Source organism: Prosopis cineraria, unplaced genomic scaffold, assembly GCF_029017545.1.
Source record: "Prosopis cineraria cultivar Desert tree isolate PC_DT_omini unplaced genomic scaffold, ASM2901754v1 PC6, whole genome shotgun sequence".
NCBI lineage: Eukaryota > Viridiplantae > Streptophyta > Magnoliopsida > Fabales > Fabaceae > Prosopis > Prosopis cineraria.
In genome coordinates this window covers 10,583,305-10,592,957 of record NW_026555337.1, presented here as the reverse complement: position 1 = coordinate 10,592,957, position 9,653 = coordinate 10,583,305, and the positions used below count along the sequence as shown (strand labels likewise).

The window sequence follows — 9,653 nt, the reverse complement described above, 5'->3', positions numbered from 1 at the left end:
TTAAAAAAAAACAGCAGGAAATAATTAAGAGACAGTTGAGAAACTAAAAATAAAATAAAATAATTAAATATATGTTTACATTTAAACATGAAATAATTATTAGGAGAAATAACATTTGTTGACCACAAGGTTTGAAATTACCGTAACAAAAGATCAAAGGTCTTCAATGTTTGAGACCCTTATTTCTTAATTTACAACATCATAACAACAACATTATTTGGTACACTGGTCATTCTTTATTTGCGACTTTTTGACTATTAATTTGCAATGAGATTCATCTATTTATGAAGGAAAAGAATTAATTTTCATGACTTTAATGGTTACTCATGCTTATAGTTTGATACTCTTATTTCTCTGATTTGCAGCAGCTTAATCATTAATTTGAAGTGAGATTCGTTATTTTATTAGAAAGGTAAACTAATAAATTCACGATCAAATCACAAAAAGGCATTTGATTTTTATTTTAAATTTTTAAATTTATTGATAATTTGGTTAATTTAATTTTTTTATCCTTACCGATTAAATGCCATTCTATTTATTATTTTTTAACACATTGTAACAGAAATACGATAAAAATATTTTGTTCCCCTTGAATGTTTTCCTTACGCTTTGAAGTGAGATAAGATTTTCTATTTCATCAGACAAATTTGCCAATCGACTGCTTTATTACATGTTTCCTCCTTTTTCCCTGGAATTTGAGACATTGTTTTCCTTTTATATATGTTTTCGTCTGCACACTTACATGTGTGCTTGATGTACAGTCAAGTATTAAATATGAATAGTAATCATAGTAGAAATTTTAATTTTAATTCGTCTCGTCCTGAGCTAATATTTTTTGCTACACTCAACCTTGGTTGGTTTATAAACTTAAATTTATCATATTTAATTTTTATATAATGTAAAAAAATTAACAGATCTTATTTATTACAAGTGATCACACTCATTTTTCAGCAATTTCAATTAATAATACATAATGTTTTAATTCAGTCTTTTTGTTTCATTTTATTTTACTGATTGACAGGTCTTTTCCCTATTATCAAGGGAATTACCACAGGAGAGGAGTCCTGCCTACCCCCAACCCCAAACAAAAAAATAAAAATAAAAACAAGAAGTAGGGGAAGAGGGACGAACAGATGAGGACAAATAAAGTAATAGATAACACGGGTTAGTGGTACATTCTAGATAAACTGGGCTTGATTTACCCACGGTTAATTTCAGTCTAATTTTATTTGGGCTTTGCCCCTCTATTTATCAAAAAAATTTAATTTTTAAATTTTTAAAATATTAAATATGCAAAACTTACCTAAACTTTGAATCAGGTACATATCTCCAAACTAACCTTTAAATATTTAAAATTAAGACCCTAAAATTTCATATTTTGTCCATCAACTCTCGTGTAATTAAAATTACTATTAAATTTAACGGTTCATGCCATTTCACATTTTTTTTAAGAATTGAGCATGTGCCATATCTCTCTAACACATAGAACTGGGCATCAACATGGAATTTTAATTTTTTTATGAAGGTTTGAAAAATGCATAAGGCCATTTTGTGATTACCGTAAAAGCGCTATTTTATTATTACAAGTGGCTTTAGGTTTTTTTTTTAAATCTTACTAAAATAATTAAAACACTTAAAATTTCATGTCAAAAGAAAGTGTCATTTGTTAGAATATAATATGGCATATACTCAATTCTTTAAAATAAAAAAGTAAAATTGTATAAACTGTTAAATTTAACAACGGGGGAATTGAAAGTCAAAATATGAAACTTCAACGTCTTAATTTTAAATATTTAAACGACAAGATGGTGATACGGAGTAAACCCAAAGTTAGAGAAGTTTTTTTATATATCTATTTTTTAAAAAAAAATTATAATTAGAAATTTGTTTCTATTAAGATCCAATCTTTATAAAAAAAATATAAAAATGAAATAACATTGAATTTGTAGTTGTTCATTTTTTTAATTACTCACAAATTGTATGCAATCTTGTTCAAAATATTAAATGTGGGTACCTCTTCCAGCAGGGAGTAGTTGTCTATTTTTAATCTAAATGATCCACTCATCCGCATATATTAATGACTTAAGGCATTATTGTCACATGATCATCACTGATGAATCATGATATTAGAATGAATTATGATATTATAACTTTTAGTTTTTAATTAAAAGTGACTTTCAAGCCCATCACGCACGAATTATTAAGCAACAAATGGCTGTCATCTTTGTTTTCCTTCATCTTCTTTATCTTTATATTATATATTGTAAATTTGGATCGGAATCCGGTTGTTTTATTTTATAATTTAAAAGCTTCAGGCAACAGTGCGCAACATTAAAAGATTATTTATTTATTCAAGTTTAGCTGGCAAGACATCATGTACCCAAAAAAAAAAAGTTAAAAGGAGTTAAAATATAATATTAAAGATACTGCGTATTCTAAACTATTGCACAAGTTAGAATCGATTGCTTTTTTAAAAAAAAAAAAGAAATTTTGAAAAGTGATCATGTGAGAATCGATCTCAATAAATTAATTCTTTTATGATTCATGGTGAAACCGCGTATGGTGGAATCGACTTTTTAGGGAAGGCGATTGTATGGGAATAATCCATTTGAATAAATTATTTTTAAAAAAAAGAATTCATTGGGAAGGTGTTTAGTGTTTGCCATGTGAACGCTTTCACCTTTATTGTTTTTTTAATATGAAAAGTGAATGGCTTACTCAATACAAAATACACCCTCAGAAGTTGATAAACTATATGGATACATATAAAATACTCTCTCTTTTGCACCACTTTGAGATATATAAAAATTGTAATATTTCATTTCTTATTGCATTATAAAATGAATCATTTTTTCTTTGGTCAAAGATGTTAGGTCAGAATCCTTTTTTGACTATGTGTCAGTGATCCCGCTGCTGCTGTTGGCGGTGGTGGTGGTTGTTGTTGTTGTTTTGATATATTTTGAGATGTTTCTTGTAGTTGAACCTATTATTATTAACTTGATGAATATTGAAAAAGATGTGTAAATTCTGAATCTTGTATTGGAACCATATTTATGGTTTTTTTTTTTGGAATAGCACATGCATGCCTTGGATGTGAATGCTTATTTAGATGCACATGGTTTACTGCGGAGTTGATAGAATTATATTGATAACATAAGTTGGAAAGTTAATACAATGTGATGCCTCTCAGTTTCTCTAAAAAGAGGGGAGCCATAGTACATTAACCTATGACTCCAGTCAGCAAATACGGGTGTTTGTATCAATCGTTGTTAGGCTTGATATCTTTGATATTTATAACTTGTAATTGTCCAATAAATAGTAACGTCAAAGTGTTTGTGAATGGCTCGAGAAAAGGAGCGTGGATATTATTAGTTGTAAAAAAGGTTGAGATAACTATTACTATAAACTGTTATTGTTTAATATATGCGTGTGTTTTGAAAATAATAAACTGTAAATGGATCAAGAACTAGATGCTGAAAGGTTATAATGAATACTAATATATTGAAGAGTGATTATATTTATAAAACATTATTCTGATTTAATTTAAGAAACTATATCCAATGCTCTAATTTGCTTGTGTACATCTAAATAAATTGTGGTTACTAAGACATTAGATCTCATGGTGAGAATCCATCTAAGACCAGGCAAGGGAGGAAGCAAGAGGGTTTGAGCCTTGTGTATGGCTCAAGGTTTATACATTTTATGTTGCTGCATGTTATTATTTTGTCATTGTTACATTTATATTGCCATGACCTAGGACTATGTTTAACATATATTTTCAATGTCTTGCATTATTTTAACTAGAATGCTTTGGATGAGTTTTAAAACAATTTTATAAAGGTTCTCTTGAAGTGTTATGAGAATTAGCTGACTGTTTTGAAATGTTAGAAAGAACTTGTTTATTTTTAGTATTAGAAATAGTTAATCGTTTTGTTTAAATTGAAGTAAATTACTATAGCATATTAATTTGTGGAATTTGACTTTTGGTTGATTGTCCTCTTTTGAAGAGGAAGATAAATGAATTATTTAGTTATGGATTCTTGAGTGCAAATATTATTTAGAATGTGATGGTGTGGGCTTTTGTGATAAATTGTATATTTTGGGCTTCAAATGTATTCTAAGCCATTTGTTATTAAATCTATCTGCGATCCCAAGTTGGTTTACTGAAAAAAGGTTGTTTGATATTTTCTAAAATTAAACGGTATTTGTAAAAATTTGGTGGCTTTTTTTAATTTAGGGAGTTTAAATCTTTTCTAACATAGTAATTTTTCTATTATGGTAGTGTTATGTTATACTTTAATAATGTATGATTTTCTTTTTATCATTGTAGTAGACCTTTAACTTTGAATGTTAATTCTATCATACTTTAATAATGTATGATTTTCTTTTTATCATTGTTACATTTAAATTCATTCTACCATTGTATACAATTGTTTTATGGATTTTGGGCAAATTTGTTTTAAAACTTTTCCTCTAAGCACATTTGGTATTAAATTTTAGTTGAAGCAATGTACATCTTTTTTTTTCAAAAAAAAAAACAGTGCAATGTGAATCTAATTTTAACCAGTTCACAGTTAAATCATTTTGTTTAGCCAAGCCATTCACACATGACAAATTAAAAGGGTTGAGCGGGATTAATCATTGGCTACTTATGGCATCTCCCTTGCTCTTTACTGACTTAATCACAACACAATTAAAATAAAATTTATATAAATATAAAAATAAAGTTGTGTTGCGTTAATTATACAATACGTTTAAACTGCAAAATATAGCAACTAATTATTAGCACATGAAAATTGTTCTTTTTCACATTTCATATTATTATTTTTTAAAAAAAACTTGCATGTGCATGTTTATCACTCTACTAATAATAGCTACTCCTTTATGGAAGATTATTGCAAGTTCATGCAAATTAATTTTCCAACCTACAATCTGACAAAACCATCCATATATAGTTGGAATCGTAAAGAAACATACTAGATGAAGAGAAATCTTTGTTACGTGGAAGAGAAAAAGAGGTATTGATCCATTATTCAACCATTCATTGCTTCAACTCTTTCCTGCACACTTTCACATGAGATTATGGAAGAATTAAAGGCTTGGCTATGGCTGTCTTGTGATAGCATCTCAAAGGCTTTGAATCTTGTATCTTGGTCGCCCCCCTGTCGTGTGATTACTGGCTCTTCAATTGGTGATTTTCCTTGAAGCATGCTAACCACAAAGGACATGGGTGTTTTGAGAGTTGGAGATGGGGTTAGTGCATAAGAGTGCCAACTCTAGCATTCTCATGGCTTCCTCTGAGGAGTAGTTTGAACCAAGAATTGGATCTATCAGCCCAAGAAGGTTTCCTTGCTCTTGAAGAAAATAGGCCTTCAATTACATGAAAGCATGCAGTTATTAATTAGTAATTGAATATAACCATGAATTTATGAAGATGTATCATTGGTTTTTCTTTGCTAGAAAAAGAGATAATGGTGTCGGCAAAATTACTTGAAAAATAGTGATTTATCCTAACAAAATTGAGTTGAGCATTTAGAATGAGGGACTATATATAGAAAATACGTTTGTGTACTTGAAGGACTAACAATATTATAGACAAATTAAGAGTATTCAGAAAAATTGCAAATTTATCTAATATTAAAATGATTTTTATTAACAAGTGCATTTATTAATTTGATTTTGATGTTACTGAAACGGATGAGCACTTTGATAGAAAATTGAAAGGACACAAATCTTTTGTGTATATTGACCATCACTGATGCCAAGTGTAAGTAGTATAACTAATTAGTCTTTTAATTAACTATCTCTTGCCTTTTCAGCTTCCCCTACCAAATAATTTCCTGGCAAAACTTTCACAATCCCCGTTGCAATAGCAGCCATCGTAGTTGACTCCTCTCTAATAAATAATTTTATTGGCCTGCAATAAATCATTCCAAGAAAAAAACTTTGCAAAGGAAAAAGATGTTGTGAGAATGGAGAGTCCAATGATGATTGAACGAGAAAATTTGAATTGGCTTCTCTCAAAAAGTCAGCTCACCACAGCATCAACTGAGCTTTTTATGCTGTAAGTATGTTATATTTAAATATAATTAACTTATCAAAATTGATCAACTAACATGATTGCATTATCGCAAGTACCTCCATTGTTTGTGTATTACATTGAGCAAAGGTGATAATTTTAGATTTCTTTGCCCTCATCACATGACGGAGAAAAGAAATACCCCTAAAATAAGATCCTGGTACCTCCAGCAACGAATATGTGAAGTTAAATGTTTTCATGGTTCCATATATGCACTCGCAAGAACCAATTTATGATTAATAGTTTTTTTTGTTAAATGTGGATTTCTTCTAAGAACTCACTATATTTTGTAGGGACCATTAGCAACTGATTATTCTTTCATTGAAGAGTAACACTATCCTCTTCTTATGCTCCCTTCATTATAAACCAAACAAGGACATAAAAAAGGCGATAAACTCATAAGTGTACTTGTACAAAAACTACTAATTTTTATGGATATATTAGTTACAAATGTCATGATATTGATCATAAGGCAATAAAAATACATCAAACAATGGTCCTAAAAAAACACCCACATGAACTAAAGGATCTTACATGAATTGAGCCAAAGGTAAGTTAAAAATAACACTTTATTAACATATTCAATTGTTAATATTTATTACCGATTCCCAATTGCTTTTATGTGTGTGTGTGTGTGTGTTTTTTTATATATATAGAGTCATAGGCAACCACAGAAGAATAGTTTGTGTGGCATATATGTGATAAGGCACATGCTCAATATCATCACATTGAGAATGACTAAATTTATAAATGAGGTAATTATATTTTTTCAAAACTAATTTTATTGTTACTTGAATTAATTGGTTAATGTTTTAATTGTAATTTTATACTTTAATTTAAATGTTTGACATTACGGATCCATTTGTTGAGGAAGAGGTGGACGACATAATCACACGTTGGGCACAATATTTTGTAAATGGTATGTGAGGTTTAGGTAGTTTTTTAGGAAATTATATAAGACAATTTGAGTTTTATGTAATTTCTATAAAATTGTATTGAAATTTAGATTATTTATATGTACTTGAATTGGTTGGCTATCAATAAATTGTATAGAATATTTTTATTTGCAAGAAATGGAGAAATAAGTAGAAACATAATTAATTTTTTTAAGAAAAATCACTTTTAACAATGGTTATGGCCAGAACTGTTGTTAAAAGTCTTCTTTTAAAAAAAATCAATGAGCAACTTTCAACAGCAGACATATACCTGCTGTTGAAAGTTTCTTTTTAACAATGGTTGGACAACTGCTATTAAAAGTCACATACTTTTAACATCCCCTGAAACAATAGCAGTTGCAAAACTGCTATTAAAAGCCTATTTTGTAATAGTGTAACTCAATCAAGAAGATAAACAAACTCCTCTTTTGGTTTGTAACTTGTGTAGCTTTGTCTGCTAGCAATCTCTGAAGAAAAAACTCCAAAACTATATATAAACATCTGCTTTATTAGTCAAATATCCCCGCATTGCATATTTAGGAGCCATATAACTACTAATAAAAAAAACATGCAATGTTAAAAGTTAGATCAAGTCATAAAACAAGTAAAATGCTAGCAAAAAGTCTAAGAAGAAAAAACCTATTAATATTAATACTATACAAAATTTGAGAATTGATATAGTGAAAAGATACCAGACACTACTAACATTTTTCCTGCTATTCTTGTGCTAATATGAGTATTCTCTTCTTCATTTAGCTTGGCTAAGCCAAAGTTTGAGATCTTGGCATGCAAAGTCTTATCAAGTAAGACATTTGTTGCCCTCATATCTCTATGCACAATTTTAACCTTGATTCCTCACGAAGAAAAGTTAATCCTCTTGCTATCCCCACACATATTTTCATTCTTGTAGCCCAGTCCAAGTGTTGCTTCCTCCCTTGATCACCTAACATTGGTGTCAATTACATCTTAGTCCAAAAACAACCAAAATGAAACTTCTAAAACCTATTTCATTTGTTATCTTTCTTATTTGTAATAACCCAACCTTTTTTAAAAAGAAAAAAAATTAAAAAAATAATAAATGAATGAAAATGATGATAGTAGAGTACTGTAATGATATATATATATATATATATGTACAGATTTTCCAAGAGGAAAAGTTGCTCTAGTGGAAATTGTACCAGCAGCTTATCTTCTAAGTCCCAGGTATATATATATATATATATTATATAAAAACTGATGGCAATTTAAATAAAAAAACAGATAGAGGAGTCAAAAAATAAAGATGCACACACGCACATCAGATTGGAATAAAAAAAAAATCTTCCCTTTCCCTTTCCCTTTTTTTCTTCGGTGGAGACAGAGGAAGTTCGAGAGGCTTCATTCACCGCCCATCTTCCTCCTCCTTCCCGCTTGTCTATCACTAGCTGCTGTTGGAGTTGTCGTTCGTTCACTGCGGTGGTGGTTCAAAGAGCTCACACTCTTCCTTCTCCATCGTCTTGTCCTTATTACCGGCGATCGTGGGTGCTCATCACCGCCTTGCAGAAATGCTGAGGTCCTCCATCATTCTTCTCATCTCTGTTCTATTTTCCTTCTTGTGTCTGTGTCGTTGGTGCACATGAGGAGTTGAGTCGTCGGAGGCTGTGGATGATCGGAAGCATCATTCCTGTTCCTTCTCTGTCAGTGTGTCGTTATTTAAGAACTCATAATTCATAATATTAAAAGTTAAATATTTTAAAAATTTCAAAATGAAGTTATTTGTCCGTAAATTTAAATTTAATTATATTTATATAAAATGTAAAATTTCAAACAAGTCAAACAACAAAAAGACCAAAAATGAAGAAGGGGAAAAATATTTTAGGACCGTGTCATTACCAACAATAACGGATAATGTTTTGGACACTTTTTCCTTTTTCTGGAAGATTATATCATTCAAGAAATAAAGAGTACAGACACTAACCGTTCGCCGAAATTATAAACCCTAATAATTCAAAGCCATCAAATGAAAACAACATAACCATTAGACTCAAATCACAGAAAATAGTGTTCGGGACACTTTGAAAGTGGTCGCTTTTAATTTGTTAGTACCCATGGCTCACAGTCTAACTTTAAAATTTTTAATTTATATACAATATTTATAAAAAAAAGAAAAATATAAAAATGGAATAACATTGAATTCGTTGCCGTCCATTCTTAATCCAAATAATGATCCACATTCATGATTAAAGGCACTATTGGCACATCATCTTCATTACTCATGAATCATGGCATTAGAATGAATTATGATATTACAACTTTTAGTTTTTAATCAAAAGTGATTTTTTCGTCAACAAATTAAAAGTGACTTACACATCACGCGCGAATTATTTAGCAACAAACGGGGAATGGCTTTGTCATCTTTGCTTTCTTTAATCTTCTTTATCTTTATTTTTGGCAAAAAAAAATCTTCTTTATCTTTATATATTGTAAAATTTGGTGCGAAACCATTTGTTTTTTTATAATTCAAAAGCTGCAGACAAAAGTTCACAACATTAAAAAATTATTTATTTATTCAAGTTTACTGGCAACACACACACCACATAAAAAAAGTTAAAGGGCTTAATCAAATTATAATCTCATGACACTGAGCGTCCTGAAAAATT

The 9,653-nt window shown here is 29.6% G+C and overlaps 1 pseudogene; it reads right to left on the bottom strand.

Moving 5' to 3' along the window:
* Positions 1-4,912: 4,912 nt before the first annotated feature.
* Positions 4,913-8,790, bottom strand: LOC129313850 (probable LRR receptor-like serine/threonine-protein kinase At1g53440; annotated as a pseudogene).
* Between the last annotated feature and the right edge of the window lie 863 nt (positions 8,791-9,653).